This window comes from Triticum dicoccoides, chromosome 3B, assembly GCF_002162155.2.
Source record: "Triticum dicoccoides isolate Atlit2015 ecotype Zavitan chromosome 3B, WEW_v2.0, whole genome shotgun sequence".
NCBI lineage: Eukaryota > Viridiplantae > Streptophyta > Magnoliopsida > Poales > Poaceae > Triticum > Triticum dicoccoides.
The window spans coordinates 452,365,577-452,387,364 of NC_041385.1; positions in this window are offsets into that span (position 1 = coordinate 452,365,577).

Genomic DNA, 21,788 nt, shown 5'->3' on the forward strand with positions numbered 1-21,788 from the left:
AAGCTTGGGGATGCTTGATACGTCTCCAACGTATCTATAATTTTTGATTGTTCCATGCTATTATATTACCCGTTTTGGATGTTTATGGGCATTACTTTACACCTTTATATCATTTTTGGGACTAGCCTACTAACGGGAGGCCCAGCCCGAATTGTTGTTTTTTGCCTATTTTAGTGTTTCGAAGAAAAGGAATATCAAACAAAGTCCAAATGCGATCAAACCTTTGGGAGCGATCTTTTTGGAACAAATGCAAACCTGGAGACTTGGAGTGGAAGTCAAGCAACAAGCGAGGCGGCCACGAGGGTGCCCGGCCCCCCCACCCTCGTGGGCCCCTCGAGCGTCCACCGACCTACTTCTTCTTCCTATATATACCTATGTACCGTGAAACCATCAAGGAGCACCACGAAAACCTAATTCCACCACCGCAACCTTCTGTATCCGCGAGATCCCATCTTGGAGCCTTCGTGAGCGCTCCACCGGAGGGGGAATCGACCACGGAGGGCCTCTACATCATCTCCAAGGCCTCTCCGATGAGTTGTGAGTAGTTTACCACAGACCTTCGGGTCCATAGTTATTAGCTAGATGGCTTCTTCTCTCTCATTGAATCTCAATACAAAGTTCTCCTTGATCTTCTTGGAGATCTATTCGATTTAACTCGTTTTGCGGTGTGTTTGTCGAGATCCGATGAATTGTGGGTTTATGATCAAGTTTATCTATGAGAAATATTTGAATCTCCTCTGAATTCTTTTATTTTTGATTGAGTTATCTTTGCAAGTCTCTTCGAATTATCAGTTTGGTTTGGCCTACTAGATCGATCTTTCTTGCAATGGGAGAAGTGCTTAGCTTTGGGTTCAATCTTGCGGTGTCCTTTCCGAGTGACAGCAGGGGCAGCAAGGCATGTATTGTATTGTTGCCATCGAGGATAAAAAGAAGGGGTTTATATCATATTGCATAAGTTTATCCCTCTACATCATGTCATCTTTCTTAATGCGTTACTCTGTTCTTTATGAACTTAATACTCTAGATGCATGCTAGATAGCGGTTGATGTGTGGAGTAATAGTAGTGATGCAGGCAGGAGTCGGTCTACTTGTCACGGATGTGATTCCTATATACATGATCATGCCTAGATAATCTCATAATTATTCGCTTTTCTATTAATTGCTCGAAAGTAATTTGTTCACCCACCGTAATACTTATGCTATCTTGAGAGAAGCCACTAGTGAAACCTATGGCCCCCGGGTCTATCTTTTATCATATAAGTTTGCCATCTACTTTTACTTGCATCTTTTACTTTTCCAATATATATCATAAAAATACAAAAAATATTTATCTTATCATATTATCTCTATCAGATCTCACTTTCGCAAGTGGCCGTGAAGGGATTTATAACCCCTTTATTGCGTTGGTTGCGAGTTCTTGTTTGTTTGTGTAGGTGCGTGGGACTTTTGAGGAGCCTCCTACTGGATTGATACCTTGGTTCTCAAAAACTGAGGGAAATACTTACGCTACTTTGTTGCATCACCCTTTCCTCTTCAAGGAAAACCAACACAAGCTCAAGACATAGCAAGAAGGATTTCTTGCGCCGTTGCCGGGGAGGTCTTCGCTCAAGTCAAGACATACCAAGTACCCATCACAAACTCATCTCCCTCGCATTACATTATTTGCCATTTGCGTATTTTTTCCTCTCCCCCACTTCACCCTTGCCGTTTTATTCGCCCTCTCTTTCCCAATCTCCTCTCTCTTTTGCTTGCCTTTTTGTTTGCTTGTGTGTTGGATTGCATGTCGCGATGGCGCAAGATAATACCAAATTGTGTGACTTTTCCAATACCAATAATAATGATTTCCTTAGTACTCCGATTGCTCCTCTTAATGATGTTGAGTATTGTGAAATCAATGCTGCTTTGCTGAATCTTGTTACGAAAGATCAATTCTCCGGCCTTCCTAGTGAAGATGCCGCTACCCATCTAAACAACTTTGTTGATTTGTGTGAGATGCAAAAGAAGAAAGATACGGATAATGATATTGTTAAATTGAAGTTATTTCCGTTTTCACTTAGAGATCGTGCTAAAGTTTGGTTTTCGTCTTTGCCTAAGAATAGTATTGATTCATGGAATAAGTGCAAAGATGCTTTTATCTCTAAGTATTTTCCTCCCGCTAATATCATCTCTCTTAGGAACGATATTATGAATTTTAAACAATTTGATCATGAGCATGTTGCCCAATCTTGGGAAAGAATGAAATTGATGATTCGCAATTGCCCTACTCATGGTTTGAACTTATGGATGATCATACAAAAAATTTATGCCGGCTTGAATTTTGCTTCTAGAAATCTTTTAGATTCTGCTTCTTGAACTTATGGTTTGAACTTATGGATGATCATACAAAAACTTTTATGGAAATCACCTTAGGAGAAGCTACCAAACTCCTTGATAACATTATGGCTAATTATTCTCAATGGCACACCGAAAGATCTACTAGTAAAAAAGTGCATGCTATAGAAGAAATTAATGTTTGGGTGGAAAGATGGATGAACTTATGAAATTGTTTGCTACTAAGAGTGCTTCTATTGATCCTAATGATATTCCTTTGTCTACCTTGATTGAGAATAATAATGAATCTATGGATGTGAATTTTGTTGGTAGGAATAATTTTGGTAACAATGCTTATAGAGGAAACTTTAATCCTAGACCGTTCCCTAGTAATTCCTCTAATAATTATGGAAATTCCTACAATAATTATTATGGTAATTTTAATAAGATTCCCTCTGATTTTTAGAATAGTTTTAAAGAACTTATGATCTCCCAAAAGAATTTCAATGCTTTGCTTGAAAAACAATTGCTTAAAGTTGATGATTTGGCTATGAACGTTGATAGACTTTCGCTTGATGTTAATTCTTTGAAACTTAGATCTACTCCTCCTAAGCATGATATCAATGAGTCACTCAAAGCCATGAGAATTTCCATTGATGAGTGCAAAGAAAGAACCGCTAGATTGCGTGCTAAGAAAGATTGCTTTGTAAAAGTGTTTTCTTTTAGTTTCCATGAAAACAATGATGAAGATCTAAAAGTTATTGATGTGTCCCCTATTAAATCTTTGTTTTGCAATATGAATCTTAATAATGATGGGACTTGAGAAGAGTCAACTTTAGTTAAAAGGCGTCCCAATGATTTGGAGTCTTTAGATCTTGATGCTAAATTTGGTAAAAGTGGGATTGGAGAGGTCAAGACTTTAAATAGCATTGAAGCCACTATCCTTGATTTCAAGGAATTTAATTATGATAATTTTTCTTTAGTAGATTGTATTTCCTTGTTGCAATCCGTGTTGAATTCTCCTCATGCTTATAGTCAAAATAAAACTTTTACCAAACATATTGTTGATGCCTTGATGCAATCTCATGATGAAAAACTTAATTTGGAAGTTTATATACCTAGAAAACTTTATGATGAGTGGGAACCTACTATAAAGACTAAAGTTAAAGATCATGAGTGTTATGCTTTATGTGATTTGGGTGCTAGTGTTTCCACGATTTTGAGAACTTTATGTGATATTCTAGGTTTCCATGATCTTGATGATTGCTCTTTAAATTTGCACCTTACGAATTCTACCATTAAGAAACCTATGGGAAGGATCAATGATGTTCTTATTGTTGCAAATAGGAATTATGTGCCCGTAGATTTTATCGTTCTTGATATAGATTGGAATCTTTCATGTCCTATTATTCTTGGTAGACCATTCCTTAGAACGATTGGTGCAATTATTGATATGAAGGAAGGGAATATTAGATTCCAATTTCCATTAAGGAAATTCATGGAACACTTTCCAAGAAAGAAAGTTAAATTACCTTATGAATCTATCATGCGAGCTACTTATGAATTGAGTGCCAAAGATGGAACTACTTAGATCTATCCTCGCTCTTATGCCTAGCTTGGGGCGTTAAACAATAGCGCTAGTTGGGAGGCAACCCAATTTTATTTTTGTTTTTTTGTTTTTGCTTATGTTTAGTAATAAATTTTTTTATCTAGATTCTATTTAGATGTATTTTCATGTTTTAATTAGCGTTTCTGCCAAGTAGAACCTATAGGATAACCTATGGTGATAGTTAATTTGATTCTGCTGAAAAACAGAAACTTTGCGCGCATGAAAATAATTTTAGTAATTCACACAAGAGTGCTTTTGCATTGATTCTTTTTTCTGTAGATCAATAGATAAATTTCCCAGGACTTCCTAGTTTGGTAGGATTTTTAGTGTTCCAGAAATATTCGAGAGTTACAGATTGCTACAGACTGTTCTGTTTTTGACAGATTCTTTTTTCGTGTGTTGTTTGCTTATTTTGATGCATCTATGGCTAGTATGTAGGGGTATGAACCATAGAGAAGTTGTAATACAGTAGGTTTAACACCAATATAAATAACGAATGAGTTCATTACAGTACCTTATGTGGTGGTTTTTCTTTCTTGCACTAACGGAGCTCATGAGATTTCCTGTTGAGTTTTGTGTTGTGAAGTTTTCAAGTTTTGGGTAAAGATTTGATGGATTATGGAATAAGGAGTGGCAAGAGCCTAAGTTTGGGGATGCCCATGGCACCCCAATATATTCAAGTATAACCAAAAGCCTAAGCTTGGGGATGCCCCGGAAGGCATCCCCTCTTTCGCCTTCGTCTATCGGTAACTTTACTTGGAGCTATATTTTTATTCACCACATGATATGTGTTTTGCTTGGAGCGTCTTGTATGATATTAGTATTTTAGTTTTAGTTTACCACAATCCTCCTTTCTGTACACACCTCTTGGGATAAGCCCACTTGATTATAATTTATTAGAATACGCTATGTGCTTCACTTATATCTTTAGAGCTAGATAGTTTAGCTCTAGTGCTTCACTTATATCTTTTAGAGCACGGCGGTGGCTTAATTTTGTAGAAATTGTTGACCTCTCATGCTTCACTTATATTATTTTGAGAGTCTCTTAGAACAGCATGGTATTTTCTATGTTTATAAAATTGGTCCTAGAATAATGGGCATCCAAGTTGGGTATAATAAAAACTATCATAGAAAGTGAATTGGATGCTATGATCAATTTGATACTTGATAATTGTTTTGAGATATAGAGGTGGTAATATTAGAGTCATGCTAGTTGGGTGATTATGAATTTAAATAATACTTGTGTTGAAGTTTGTGATTCCCGTAGCATGCACGTATGGTGAACCTCTTTGTGATGAAGTTGGAGCACAATTCTATTTATTGATTGTCTTCCTTATGAGTGGCGGTCGGGGACGAGCGATGGTCTTTTCCTACCAATCTATCCCCCTAGGAGCATGCGCGTAGTACTTTGTTTTCAATGACTTGTAGATTTTTGCGATAAGTATATGAGTTCTTTATGACAAATGTTGAGTCCATGGATTATACGCACTCTCACCCTTCCATCATTGCTAGCCTCTCTTGTGCCGCGCAACTTTCGCCGGTACCATACACCCACCATATACCTTCCTCAAAACAGCCACCATACCTACCTATTATGGCATTTCCATAGCCATTCCGAGATATATTGCCATGCAACTTTCCACTGTTCCGTTTATTATGACACATATCATCATTGGCATATTGCTCTTTGCATGATCATGTAGTTGACATAGTATTTGTGGCAAGGCCACCTTCATAATGTTCATACATGTCACTCTTGATTCATTGCATATCCCGGTACACAGACGGAGGCATTCATATAGATTCATATCTTGTTCTAAGTATTGAGTTGTAATCTTGAGTTGTAAGTAAATAAAAGTGTGATGGTCTTCATTATTAGAGCATTGTCCCAGTGACGAAAAGATGATGGAGACTATGATTCCCCCACAAGTCGGGATGAGACTTCGGACTTAAAAAAGGCCCAATAAAGAAAGAGAAAGGCCAAATAAAAAAATTGAGAGAAAAAGAGAGAAGGGACAATGCTACTATCCTTTTTACAACACTTGTGCTTCAAAGTAGCACCATGATCTTCATGATAGAGAGTCCCTTATGTTGTCACTTTCATATACTAGTGGGAATTTTCATTATAGAACTTGGCTTGTATATTCCAATGATGGGCTTCCTCAAAATGCCCTAGGTCTTCGTGAGCAAGCGAGTTGGATGCGCACCCACTTAGTTTCTTTTGTTGAGCTTTCATACATTTATAGCTCTAGTGCATCCGTTGCATGGCAATCCCTACTCACTCACATTGATATATATTAATGGGCATCTCCATAGCCCGTTGATACGCCTAGTTGATGTGAGACTATCTTCTCCTTTTTTGTCTTCTCCACAACCACCATTCTATTCCACATATAGTGCTATGTCCATGGCACAAGCTCATGTATTGCGTGAAAGTTGAAAAAGTTTGAGATTACTAAAGTATGAAACAATTGCTTGGCTTGTCATCGGGGTTGTGCACAATTAAATACTTTGTGTGATGAAGATAGAGCAACAGCCAGACTATATGATTTTGTAGGGATAACTTTCTTTAGACATGTTATTTTGCGAAGACATGATTGCTTGATTAGTATGCTTGAAGTATTACTATTTCTTATGTCAATATGAACTTTTATTTTGAATCATTTGGATCTGAACATTCATGCCACAATAAAGAAAATTACATTGAGAGTTATGCTAGGTAGCATTCCACATCAAAAATTCTATTTTTATCATTTACCTACTCGAGGACGAGCAGGAATTAAGCTTGGGGATGCTTGATATGTCTCCAACGTATCTATATTTTTTTATTATTCCATGCTATTATATTACCTTTTTTGGATGTTTACGGGATTTATTTTACACTTTTATACCATTTTTGGGAATAACCTACTAACCGGAGGCCCAGCCCGAATTGCTGTTTTTTTTGCCTATTTCAGTGTTTCGAAGAAAAGGAATATCAAACGGAGTCCAAACGCGATGAAACCTTCGGGGGCGATCTTTTTGGAACAAATGCAAACCTGGAGACTTGGAGTGGAAGTCAAGCAACAAGCAAGGCGGCCACGAGGGTTCCCGGTGCGCCCCCTACAGGTGGGCGCGCCCCCCACTCTCGTGGGCCCCTCGAGCATCCACCAACCTACTTCTTCCTCCTATATAGACCTACGTACCCTGAAACCATTGAGGAGCATCACGAAAACCTAATTCCACCGCCACAACCTTCTGTATCCGCGAGATCCCATCTTGGAGCCTTTGTCGGTGCTCCGCCGGAGGGGGAATCGACCACAGAGGGCCTCTACATCATCTCCAAGGCCTCTGCAATGAGTTGTGAGTAGTTTACCACAGACCTTCGGGTCCATAGTTATTAGCTAGCTGGCTTCTTCTCTCTCTTTGAATCTCAATACAAAGTTCTCCTCGATCTTCTTGGATATCTATTCGATGTAACTCTTTTTGCGGTGTGTTTGTCGAGATCCGATGAATTGTGGGTTTATGATCAAGTTTATCTATGAGAAATATTTAAATCTCCTCTAAATTCTTTTATGTGTGATTAAGTTATCTTTGCAAGTCTCTTTGAATTATCAGGTTAGTTTGGCCTACTAGATTGATCTTTCTTGCAATGGCAGAAGTTCTTAGCTTTGGGTTCAATCTTGCGGTGTCCTTTCCCAGTGATAGCAGGGGCGGCAAGGCACGTATTGTATTGTTGCCATCGAGGATAAAAAGATGGGGTTTATATCATATTGCATGAGTTTATCCCTCTACATCATGTCATCTTTCTTAATGTGTTACTCTATTCTTTATGAACTTAATACTCTTGATGCATGCTGGATAGCAGTCGATGTGTGGAGTAATAGTAGTAGATGGAGGCAGGAGTTGGTCTACTTGTCATGGATGTGATGCCTATATACATGATCATGCCTAGATAATCTCATAATTATTCGCTTTTCTATCAATTGCTCGACAGTAATTTGTTCACCCACCGTAATACTTGTGCTATCTTGAGAGAAGCCACTAGTGAAACCTATGGCCCCCGGGTCTATCTTTTATCATATAAGTTTGCCATCTACTTTTATTTTCATCTTTTACTTTTCCAATCTATATCATAAAAATACCAAAAATATTTATCTTATCATATTATCTTTATCAGATCTCACTTTCGCAAGTGGCCGTAAAGGGATTGACAACCCCTTTATTGTGTTGGTTGCGAGTTCTTGTTTGTTTGTGTAGGTGCGTGGGACTTTTGAGGAGCCTCCTACTGGATTGATACCTTGGTTCTCAAAAACTGAGGGAAATACTTACGCTACTTTGTTGCATCACCCTTTCCTCTTCAAGGAAAACCAATGCAAGCTCAAGACGTAGCAGAAGGGTCTACCAAGGATAATCGACATGTTATCGTCCTCGAACATCTCAAGTATAACAAAGTCAGTCAAAATAGTAACATTAGCTACAACAAGGGGCACATCCTCACAAATACCGATAGGTATGGCAGTTGATTCGTGAGCCATTTGCAAAGATATTTCAGTAGGTGTGAGTTTATTCAAATCAAGTCTTTTATATAAAGAGAAAGGCGTAACACTAACACTAGCTCCCAAACCACATAAAGCAGTTTTCACATAATTTCTTTTAGTGGAGCAAGGTATAGTTTGTATTCCCGGATCTCCATGTTTTTTAGGTACTCCATCTTTAAAAGTATAGTTAGAAAGCATAGTGGAGATTTTAGCTTCCAGTATTTTTCTCTTATTTGTGATGATGTCTTTCATGTACTTTGCATAAGGAGGCATTTTTAAGATATCAGTCAAGCGAGTGCGCAAAAAGACTGGCCTAATCATTTCAGCAAAGCGTTCAAATTCTTCATCATCTTTATTTTTAGTTGATTTAGGTGGAAAGGTCATAGGTTTTTGAACCCATGGTTATCTTTCCTTACCGTGTTTTCTAGCAATAGAGTTTCTTTTATCATATCTTTTATTCTTGGGTTGTGGGTTATCAAGATCAACAACTTGTTCTATCTCAACATGATTGTATGGTTCTTTATTATTTGGTTGAGTGTCTTCATGATCCTCATCATTATATTTTTCCTTACCAGAAGGTGAGTGTTCACTACCAGATTGTGTTTCAGCATCAGAGATAGAAACTTCATTATCTTTATCAGGAGGTTTTTCTACTTCATGTTCACTAGAGGCAGGCAAAGTCCTATTATTTTTCTTCTTTTGCTTTTTAGAAAGACTAGGTGCATCAGCGTTAATTCTTTGAGAGTCTTGTTCAATTCTCTTTGGGTGTCCCTCAGGATAAAGTGGTTCCTGAGTCATTTTACCTCCTCTAGTTGCTACCCTAACAACAAAGTAACTTATATTATTGTTCATTTCATCAAGCAACTCTCTTTGAGCTTTAGCAACTTGTTCTAATTGAGTTTGAACCATAGAGGCATGCTTTCCTACACCTCTAACATCATTTGAGATTTTGAATAACAAGTCACTCAAGCGAGAAATCATATCAGAGTTGTATTTCAATCGTTTCATAACATTTGAATCAAAGTGATCTTGCTTTCTAATGTAATTGTCAAACTCATAAAGGCATTGACTAGGATGTTTGTTATGAAGATTATCACTATCATTTAATTTCATTAAGGAAATTACCTCTACCACCTTAGGTGGTGGTGGTGCTTCAAGCCCATTTACTTCTTCAACAGGTGGTAAATTTTTAACATCCTCTACTTTAATACCTTTTTCTTTCATAGATTTCTTTGCCTCTTGCATATCTTCAAGACTGAGATATAAGATACCCCTCTTCTTCAGAGTTAGTTTAATAGGTGTTTCAGGAGGAGTCCAATCATCATAATTTTTCAGTATGTTATTCAATAATTCTTCAGCTTGCGCAAAAGTTCGTTCCCTGAAAACACAACCAGCACAACTATCTAGGAAATCCCTAGAAGCATCGGTTAGTCCATTATAGAAGATATCAAGTATTTCATTTTTCTTAAGAAAATGATCAGGCAAAGAATTAAGCAATTGGAGAAGCCTCCTCCAAGCTTGTGGGAGACTCTCTTATTCAATTTACAAAAAGTTAAATATTTCCTGCAAGGCAACTTGTTTCTTATGAGCAGGGAAATATTTTTCAGAGAAGTAATAAATCATATACTGGGGACTATGCACACAACCAGGAGCAAGAGTATTGTACCAAGCTTTAGCATCACCCTTTAATGAGAAAGGAAATGATGTGAGGATATAATAGTAGCGAATCTTCTCATCATGAGCAAAAAGGGTGGCTATGTCATTCTACTTAGTAATATGTGCCACAACAATTTCAGTTTCATAACCATATAAATGATCAGATTCAACCAAAGTAATTAACTCTGGGTCGACAGAGAATTCATAATCCTTATCATTCATAAAGATAGGTGAAGTAGCAAACCTAGGATCACATTTCATTTTAGCATTCAAAGATCTTTCTTTATACTTGCATAATAATTTTTCTAGATCATCTCTATCCTTACAAGCAAGAATATCTCTAGTTGCCTCCTCACTCATAGCATAACCTTCCGGTTCCTTTGGAAATTCATATCTAAGAGGGCTAGTTCTAGTAGGTGTTTCAATATTTTTAGTTTCAAGCTCATCATCAGTTTCAACAATATCATGTTGTCTTACTCTAGCAATTTGTTCATCAAGAAATTCACCTAGTGGCACATCATCATCAAGGAAGGTACTAGCATCATCATAAGTAGCATTCATAACAGAAGTGGCATCATCAATAACTTGCAACATAACAGAATTAATGGCATGTGGTGGTGTTGCAAGTTTACTTATAACATAAGGTGAATCTAAAGCAAAACTGGATGGCAGTTCCTTACCTCCCCTCGTCTTAGAGGGGAAAATCTTAGTCGTAGCATCCTTCAGGTTCTTCATAGTGATAATATGATAATAATCCCAAGTAACTCACCAAATAAGTTATGCTCCCCGGCAACGGCGCCAAAAAAGGTCTTGATAACCCACAAGTATATGGGATCACAACAGTTTTCGAGGGTAGAGTATTCAACCCAAATTTATAGATTTGACACAAGGGGAGCCAAAGAATATTTGCAAGTATTAGCAGCTGAGTTGTCAATTCAACCAGACATGGAGATTAACTATCTGCAGCAAAGTGATCAATAGCACAATAATATGATGGTTTTGATAGTATTGGTAGAAGCAAGAGTAACGGTAACAGTGATAGCAATGGTTTTGTAGCAGTAGCAGCAGTAGTAACTTAATAAGAACAATATAAGGTAAATTAGTAGGCATTGGATCAGTGATTCGTTGGATGATATACATCATGAGACAGTTATAACCTAGGGCAATACGGCACTAGCTCCAGTTTTATAAATATAATGTAGGCATGTATTCCGTAAATAGTCATACATGCTTATGGAAAGAACTTGCATGACATCTTTTGTCCTACCCTCCTGTGGAAGCGGGGTCCTATTGGAAACTAAGGGATATTAAGGCCTCCTTTTAATAGAGAACCGGAACAAAGCATTAATACATGGTGAATACATGAACTCCTCAAACTACGGTCATCACCGGGAGTGGTCCTGACTATTGTCACCCCAGGGTTGCCGGATCATAACACGTAGTAGGTGACTATAACTTGCAAGATAGGATCTAGAAAATGGATATAATGGTGATAACATAAATGGTTCAGATCTGAAATCATGGCACCCAGGCCCAAAGTGATAAGCATTAAGCATGGAAAGGTCATAGCAACATCAATCTCGGAACATAATGGATACTAGGGATCAAGACCTAACAAAACTAACTCGACTACATGATGAATCTCATCCAACTCCTCCCCGACTAGTGAGCCTATGAAGGAATTACTCATTCTCGGTGGGGAGCATCATGGAATTGGCGATGGAGAAGTGTTGGTGATGACGAAGATCAAAGATCCCCCTCTCCGAAGCCCCAAACGGACTCCATCTCCATCTCTTGAAACACGATAATTCTTTCTCCCTGGGTTTTTTTTCTGGAAATATGTCATTTTATAGCATCGGTTTCAGGGTCTGCGGGGCCACGAGGTGGTGACAACCCACCTAGGCGCGCTTTGACGAGGTGGCGCGCTTGGACGTGCTGGCGCGCCCTAGTGGGTTGTGCCCACCCAGGTGCCCCCCTCCAGTGGTTCTTGGCTCCAGAAATTATCTTTTATTGTATAAAAAATCCTTGCAAAGTTTCGTTCCATTCTGAGAACTTTTATTTCTGCACAAAAACAACACCATGGTAGTTCTACTGAAAACAGCGTCAGTCCGGGTTCATTTCATTCAAATCATGCAAATTAGAGTCCAAAACAAGAGGAAAAGCGTTAGGAAAAGTAGATATGACGAAGACGTATCAGCGACCCAAAAATATGTATGGGTGGTGTGTGATGTGTTCAAATCCCCAATGAACAACTTTGATGGGCACCAACTACATTACAAACCAAACACCGTACCCGAGCCCAAGCCAGGTTCAATACATACGATCTCGGTTCCCCAACTTCGAGATGGGGGGTGTCGTCCAACACATGTGCTCAAACTTTATTTGGTCTAACTTGGCACACATAGCAATAGGAAATCATCATGGTCAAACCCTTCTTGTATGTTGCGTCAAAGGGATAGGTTGTGTGGGCCCCCTCATTATTGGTCAAGGATGATATATATAGAGACCTCGAGGAGCCCACAGATATGTGCAACATCTATAAACCACACAAGGGAGACGTGCTCGATCAGAGCACCCCCTATATATACCATGCATGCGACCTGACAAATCTATGGGTCTGGTGTGTGATTTGTTCAAATCCTGAATGCACAACTTCGATGGGGCACCAACTACATTAGTAACATTACAAACTGAACATCGTACCCCCAGCAAGGTTAAAGACGTACGATGTTGGTTCCGCAACTTCGAAGCAGGTGGGGGTAGGGGGTGTCATCCAATGCATGTGCTAAAACTTGATTTGCTCTAACATAGCACAAAGAGCAAAGAGGAAAACCTTCTCATGCATTGGGTCAAAGGAATAGTTTGTGTGGGCCTATAGATATCAATCATTCTTTGATTTTTGAGAACAAGAAATAACCAATAATAAAACATATTCTACAAATTACGAAAACAAGGATCCCAAGGTTTATATAATCGTCATGACAAGTCACTAGAGATACATTTAGATGATAAATGTCTATAATGACAGTATCATGGCGCTTTAATGAAGCTTGAGATATGCAACTTCCCACCGGGTCACCCATCCTTAGACTACTCCAGCCCCAGCAGGCTTAACTCCTGCGTTCTATTCGACTAGGCTAGCAGATGGGAAGTCGCCCCTTGCTGATAAGAATTCCTCCTTGCCTTTAGGGTGTTTCACGCTGGTCACCCTGTGGGACCTACTCCCTACTATCACACACGTTTGTGCTTATAGAAACTATGTGCAATGTTTACTTGGCCGGTGTGTTGCCGCCTAGCTTTCTATGAGCACTGACACTGGTAGCGGGAAACCGATGGGATAAGAGGTGGGAAACCGATGGGAGAAGAGCCGAGAAGCCGGTGGGAGGAGTGGCGAGAAACAGTAGCATGTTTGGATATATAAAAACATTAATATGCAAAACTTAGTAAAGAAAGAAGCGTGAGCAAGCACGACGCATGCGCACAGTGCTCACCCATGGGTGATAGACGTTTAAAAAGAACTGTTGTAAACATTCAGGGTTCGTTTGGCCTTTTTTATACATTATAATTAAGTTTTATAAGAATTAATTTAATGTGCATAATTCAAATTAGTGCACCAAAATTGCTACAAAAATCATACATGTGTCCTTGGATCCATGTTTAGGTCCCATGCAAAGAATGGGAATGAATTACAACCGTTTCAACATCTGGCTCGGCCTCAGACATTGAGAATCTCGGTTTTTAAATCCCCGTAAATCCAAAACTCACCCGAATATCATGAAACTTGGCATGGTGTTATGACATGGCACATATATGTCGTGGAATTTTTTTGTCTATTTTGGGGCAAGTTTTGTTACAAGCCTCTTACAAACCAAAGCTTCTCTCAAGAAGCCTCGTGGTTCCGATAGGGAAACATGTCCCCCTTGTGGGTGAAATGACAATCGCTACCTCTTTTCGCCTTGTATTTTTTCTACAAACAACATGGAACGACAAGATATTCGTGCTGAAATTTAAATTTATTCAGGGTTCGTTTGGCCTTTTTATACATTAATTGAGTTTCCTAGGCATTAATTGTCCGTAATTCAAATATGAACTACAAATACATGCTCCATCTCACCAAAATGGCTAGAACAATCATACATGTGTCCTTGGGTACATGTTTAGGTCCCATGCAAGGAATGGGAATGAACTACAACCGTGTTGGCGTCCTGGCTCGTCCTCAAACATTGGGAATCTCGGTTTTTAATCCCCGTAAATCGAAAACTCACCAGAAAATCATGAAAGTTGGCATGGTGTCACATCATGGCACACATATGTCGTTGTAAAAAAATTGTCCAATTTGGGCCAAGCTTTATTACAAACCTCTTACAAACCGGAGCCTCTCGCAAGAACCCTCATGGTTTCGATAGGGAAACGTTTCCCCTTGTGGGCGAAACGATGATTGCTCCCTCTTCTTGCCTTCTATTCTTCTACACCCAACATGGAACAACGAGAGAGTCACGCTGAACTTGGAAATAATTCAGGGTTCGTTTGGCCTTTTTAATACATTAATTGAGTTTTCTAGGCATTTAATGTCCATAATTCAAATCCAAACTACAAATACATGCTCCAGTTCACCAAAATGGCTAGAAAAGTCAAACATGTGTCCTTGGGTGCATATTTAGGTCCCATGGAACAAATGGGAATGAATTCAACCATCTCGGTATCCTGGCTCGGCCTCTAACATTGCAAATCTCGGTTTTTAAATCCCCATAATTCCAAAACTCACCAGAACATCATGAAACTTGGCATGGTGTCACGACATGGCACATATATGTCGTGGTAATTTTTTTTCCAATTTGGGCCAAGCTATATTACAAGCCTATTACAAACTGAAGCTTCTCGCAACCCTTGTGGTTCCGGTAGGGAAACATGGTGAAATGATAATCACAGCCTCTTCTCGACTTGTATTTTGTTTCCTATATGCAACATAGAATAATAGGAGTGTCATGCTGAAATTTGAAATTATTCAGGGTTCGTTTGGCCATTTTATATATTAATTAAGTTTTCTAGGCATTTAATGTAGTCCATAATTCAAATTTGAACTACAAGCACATGCTCTAGTGAAACAAAATGGGTGGAAAATCGTACATGTGTCATTGGGTGCATGTTTAGGTCTCATTGAGGGAATGGGAATGAATTACAAACGTCTCGTCGTCCCACTACTAGGGAAAACCTTATACACAGAAACTTCGCAGTAGCGCTGGTCAAAAAGGGGCGCTACTGCTAATTAGCAGTAGCGCGTGCAACCAAGAGGCGCTACTACTACTAGCTTAGCAGTAGCGCATCTCGGTAGAACCAAGCTACTACTAAAATTGGTTGACCGTTCCTGCCACACTAGGTTTAGCAGTAGCGCGCCCAGGTAATCGCGCTACTGCTAATGAGATAGTAGTAGCGTGCATTTTCTGCATGTCGCTACTGCTAATTTTGAACCTGGCCACATGGCAGGCCCTGCTTAGCAGTAGCGTGTCCGCCAGGAGCGAGCTACTACTATCATGTTAGCAGCAGCGCGTTTTACGACAAGCGCTACTGGTAAACCGCAGCCACGCCACCTTTTCCCTCCCCCATCCTATCTTCCTTCACTTTCCCCTCCCACCTCCTCTCTCCCTCTGCTTCTTCCTCACTACTTCTCCCCTCATTACTCTCCTTCTACCTATCTTTCTCTCTCTTTATTACTCCTAGCTAACTACACCACCTCCACTAATGTATATCCTTTCTCTTTTTCCTTCCCACTCCACTAGTTGAACTTGTCTCCTCCCAAACTAGCTGGCTAGGTAGATCTAGGTAGCATTTAGTGAAGTGACCGATGTACCTCCCTAACTAGATCTATAGCCTTGTCAAGAAGAGCTTTGTCCACTTTTGATCATTCCATAGGTGTTTGTGGCGACACGACAACATCATCACTATGCTCGATCTCGAGATAGGTGATTTAAAAGTTATGCTTTTGCAAGAATGGAAATATGTGTATGTGTGCGATATGACATAATCGGACGATATGATGGAAATTGTGTGTGTGTGTGGCATGAGTTGACGCTGAATTATGCTTTTGAGTTACCTATGTGTTGCCGAAATGTTGATTTATTTCCGTTTCGGCGAATTCCAGGCAAACTCTATATGTCCTATTTTTAGGGAAGGTCATGCCGAATTTTTCTATGACTTTGATGCATGCATGCATTTTTATAATCAATTTGTTTATTATTACCATGCAGACGTTCATGATGGTTAGTGGAACGATGGTGGACAGGTGGCTATGGTTGGCGGTGCAGGACATGAAAGAAAATAACCTGACAGAGGTTTTATGTCCATGTCGAAGAGGCAAAGGAGGAGTTTGGTTCGACCCCTATGATGCGATGGCGCACCTGCTCATGACTGGTTTCATGGATGGCTATACTCGGTGGATAATTGAAGATGAGGATGATGATGTTGAGTATGCCGACGGGGCATGCAATGATGACATGGGGAAGTATGAAGAGATGATCGATAATGGAGGTGGAGAAGGGGCCGGACATGGTGGCGGGGAAGAGGCCGAACATGGTGGCGGAGAAGGGGACGGACATGGCAGCGGAGAAGGGGCCGGACATGGCAGCAAAGAAAACATGGAGTCCATGGTGCAGACTTCGTCGGTACTAAGTTCAATCATGCGGGACCCTCATGTTCAAGCACTGCTTCGCAAGGAGATGAGTACTGAGAGAGCCGCTTCTAGAGAGGAGGCCAAGCTACAGTAACTGGTGGTAGACGACTCCATTGTATGATGGTTGCAATCCCGAGGTGACCCGCTTGAGTTTCACGCTCGAACTCCTGAAGACGAAAGCTAAAAACAAATGGACCAACACTAGCCTCGATGAGCTTCTCAAGTACCTAAAGGATGTTCTTCCCATGGGGAATCTATGGCCTACTAGTGTGTATGAGGCCAACAAGATCGTGTGCCCTCTTGATCTGGCGCACATTAGATACCATGCATGCATCAACGATTGCATAATTTATCAGAAGGAGCATGCGGGAAAAACAAGCTGTCCAGTGTGCAATGCTTCTCGATACAAGAAGGCCGAGAAGAAATTTCCCCAAAAAGTTGTATGATACTTACCGATCACTCCCCGTCTACAGCGGTATTTCCTAGATCCCAAGGAAGCAAAGATCATGCGCTGGCACGCGGATAGGAAGAAGCCCAATGATGGAGATGATCCAATGTTGAGACACGTCGTGGATGGAAGACAGTGGAAAGCGTTCAACGGCGAATATCGGTATTTCACATGTGATGCAAGGAACATCATGCTCGGCGCGTGTACCAATGGCATGAATCCGTTTGGCAACCAGAACACCAACCATAGGACATGGCCCGTGTTTGTATGGATGTATAACCTCCCCCTGGTCGTGCACGAAGTCGAAGTACATACACATGAGCATGCTGGTTCAAGGTCCAAAACAACGGGGAAATAATATTAATCTATATCTGGGGCTACTTCAAGAGGAGTTAGACACCTTATGGAAAACACCGACCAAGACATGGGACGCTAGCAAAGGCGAGTATTTCTATATGAGAGCCAAGTTGATCACGACGGTGCACGACTATCTCGGTTACGAATATGTCGCAGGCCACGTGTGCCATGGATATTGCAGATGCACACGGTGCATGGATGACACGACGTCTCAGCAGCTAACGTCAAGGAAAGATGGCGGGTCTGGGAAAATCGTGTACATGGGGCATCGAAGATGGCTCGAGAAGGATGACCCGTGGAGAAACTGTGGATATCTATTCAATGGTGAGGCTGAGCATCGAGGACCTCCACGTAAGCGGAGCGGCGCCAAAATTGATGAGCTGTTGAGAAACTGGGAACAGTGCCCCGCGCCGGGAAAGATGATGAAAAAGGTGCCGGAACCGCTGCTGAAGGTATGGAAGACGAGGTCTCTTTTCTAGGACTTGGAGTACCGGAACAAACTTGACACGCCTCATTGCCTTGATCAAATGCATATATGTAAGAATGTCCTTGAGAGATTGCTTGCGACACTAATGAACATGCCGGATAAGACCAAGGATGGGCCGAAGGTAAGAAAAGACTTGCAGGATTTGGAAATCAGGGAAGATCTGCACATGTCGCCCCATAAAAAGTCAGAGGAGACAGAGACAGAGACAGAGGCGCGGGAGAAGAAGGGTAAAAAAGTAAAGGAAGAGGATTATTGCCCCCCCCCCTTCTTGCTTCACGTTAAGTCCGGCTGAGATCGATCAATTCTTCAAGTGCCTTACTGGAATCAAAGTTAGTTCCGGTTACTGTGGCAAGATAAGTAGATATCTAGACACGAAGAAGAAAAGGTTCAGCGGGATGAAGTCTCATGACTGTCATGTGATGATGAAGCGGATACTGCCTGTTGCCCTTAGAGGGATAATGGACAAGCACGTCCATGACACACTTATTGGTCTCTGCAACTTTTTCAACGTCATCTCTTGAAATTCGATTATTGTGAAGCAGCTCCGAAGGCTACAGGAAGAGATCGTTGTGATACTAAATGAGCTTGAGATGTACTTCCCTCCTGCGTTCTTTGACGTCATGGTGCATCCGTGTGTCCATATTGTGGACGACATAATAGACCTGGGGTCGTCATTCCTGCACAACATGATGTCGTTTGAGAGGATGAATGGGATCATCAAAGGATTCGTTCGTAACATGTCCCGTCCGGATGGAAGCATCGTCCAGGGCTATCTGAAACAAGAGTGCATCTGTAAGTGCATCTAGTGCCCCTTAGTGATTTTGGTGTATTGAAGACTTATAGGTTAAGGGACTAATGCGTCTGTGAGTGTACACAGGTCTATAAGTCTATGAGGAGTTTGATATTTATAGGGAAAGTCGACCCCTAAAAATGAATATCTTCGACTGAAGATTTTGGTATTTCTCAAGACTGTCATGAAGACTTTGAAAGTGAAGAAATTGGTGTTACCGTGAAGACTTGATATTCATGCGAGGAATATGAAGCTTGAAGACTTTCATTTTCATAGTTTTGTTTTTCTCTTTCTTGAGTCATAGGAAACACCGTACTGTTAAAGGGGGTCGAGGAAATACTAAGGAAAAATTTCCAAGTGATGCTCAACTCAAAATCCTACACCTACCAAACCCTTCGAGTGAAGCCTTTGGAAATCTCATACAATTCAGTCAATTTCTTCAGTGACAGAGACGAAGTTCTTCTGGTCACTGAGGAATTTGTTCTGACTGAGGAGTTAGGAATTCGCCAGTGTGGATTGCCTACACAGTGAGGATCATGATAGCCCTGAGGAATTTGATATTAATTCCTACAAACCAAAGTGACTGAGCATCACTGAAGAGATTGATCCTGCGTGGATCCGACGCTTTTTACCTTTGAAGACTGTGCTTCTTCCAGATGGTTAGGCGTCATGGTCTAGAGCATCCAAGAGGAATTGTGGATCGCCGAGTGGCCGAGTCTGTGAAGGTTTGGAAGTCGCCTGAAGACTTACCATGAGTGATTGGACAAGGTCTGTGTGAGCTTAGTTCAAGGAGAATACGGTGAGGACTTGGTGTCCTGAGCTGCATGCTCAGCGACTGGGTGTTCGGGACTGTGTGTCCTCGAGTTTAAATACTCAGCCGCTCCAACCAGACGTACAACTGAGACAGCAGTTGGAACTGGTCTAACAAATCATTGTCTTCACCAACCTTACTGGTTCTATTTCCTCAACTCTTTCATTTCCTCATTACTGTGTTGAGTGATTGTTCATATCTGTGTTTGAAGACTTTCTTAATTTCCTCAGTTCAATTTCTTCAGTTTGTTTGCCTTCATCTTGTGTTATCCTGTGTTTACGGTTTCTATACTCTGTGCTTGTCTTCATTTCATCATGATGACTATGTCTGTATCCTGTTATGCTTACTCCTGAGTAATTATTCCGCTGCTAGTAGTTCTTCGCTAAGGAATTTCCTCACCGGCAAATTTCTCAGTGAAGAATTTATAAAAATCGCCTATTCACCCCCCCCCTCTAGTCGATATAACGCACTTTTAGCATCTCTTTCTGCGAGAATTTTCTATATGGCGCAGACCAGCCGACTGGTGTTGGTTTGCCCGTTAACAAGCACGATGGGAGGCTTAAAGGAGAAGGTCACTCCAATGGTCGTAGGGAACTGCATGTGGCCTTCTCGGATCGATGCAACGACTTTGACAGAGCAAACTTGGTAGTGCTACAATACCTAGACCAGGTAGATTCTTTCGTGGCACTGCACAAATAAACTATCATAAAGAAGTTTTGTGAACGGGGGGTATGCAGGACGGCCGCCGAAGTTACTAGAGAGCACAACTCCACTTTCCTGGATTGGTTCAAAGAGCATATTATTGTTAATCCCCCAGAAGAGGGATCTAAGGACGGATTGCTCATATACGCATTAGCACATGGCCCCTCGCCCAACCTCGTCTCCCATCAGGCATATGATATCAATGGATATACGTTCTACACAGAGGCCAAAGATATGGACAATGATGATCAAAACTCAGGGGTGATGATGGAATGCATGAGCGGTAGCAACAACGGCGCAACTGAGAGATTTTACAGAAGGGTCGAGGAGATCTGGGAGATTGACTACTCTGGACTGCATAATGCAACGATGTTCCGTGTCAGATGGGCTACGAATGTCGAAAGAGAAAACCGGTATTTCACTACCATGACTATACCCGACGCCATGAGTGCTACCGTTAACGCTATCGCAAAAAACGAGCCATGGGTACACGCTAAGCACGTGACACAATGCTTCTTCATAACCGACTCGTGCAATCCCAGCCGTGTTGTCGTGGGGAGAGGCAAAAGGAACATCATTGGAATGGATGGAGTCACCAACGAGGAAGACTACGACCAGTATGGCAACCCAATGAGGGAAGATGACGATGTCGATGAAGTATATGTCAAAATAAGAATCAATACTACATTACCTAAGAAAGGTCATACTCCATGGAAAAGGAAAAGTCACAATGAGGGGCTCAATTATTCTTCAATGAATAAGAAGGGAAAGAAGCTCACTCAAAAACGAAAACATTGACGCTGAGGAACTGTTATCGTTCAAATGATGTAATATATATGTTCCTATTTTGTGTACACACGTTATGCATTGGTCAAATGATGTAATATATATGTTCCTATTTTGTATACATACTTAACCGTCAAATGATGCAATATATATCACCTTAGTTATATACATTGTATCACCTTCCCTTCGTTCCCGCTCTCAGAAAAAAAAGGAAGAAAAGAAAAGGGAGAGAAAATAAAGGAAAAGAAAATAGAAGAAACCAACAGGAAAACTACTATAGGTACCAGTTATAGCAGTAGCGCTTTTCTAAAAAAAGGGCTACAACTAGTCAAACTAGCAGCAACGCAGTCCATAGAAACATGTTATAACTACCCGTGATAGCAGTAGCACGTTTGGGCGAAACACACTATAGCTAAGTTAGCTATAGCGCGTTCAACACAAACACGCTACTACTATGCTGACTTAACCCCCAAAATCCCCACTCTCTGCTTCTTCCCCCCTCTGCTTCCTCCCCCAAATCCCCACTCTCTCTTCCCCCTCGTCTCCACCGAAGCCCAGCCCTCGCCGTGCCCCTGTGCTCGCCCCCTCGCCCCCGACCCCGGCCACCTTGCCCTCGCCCTCGACCCCGGCCCCGGTGCTCGCCCC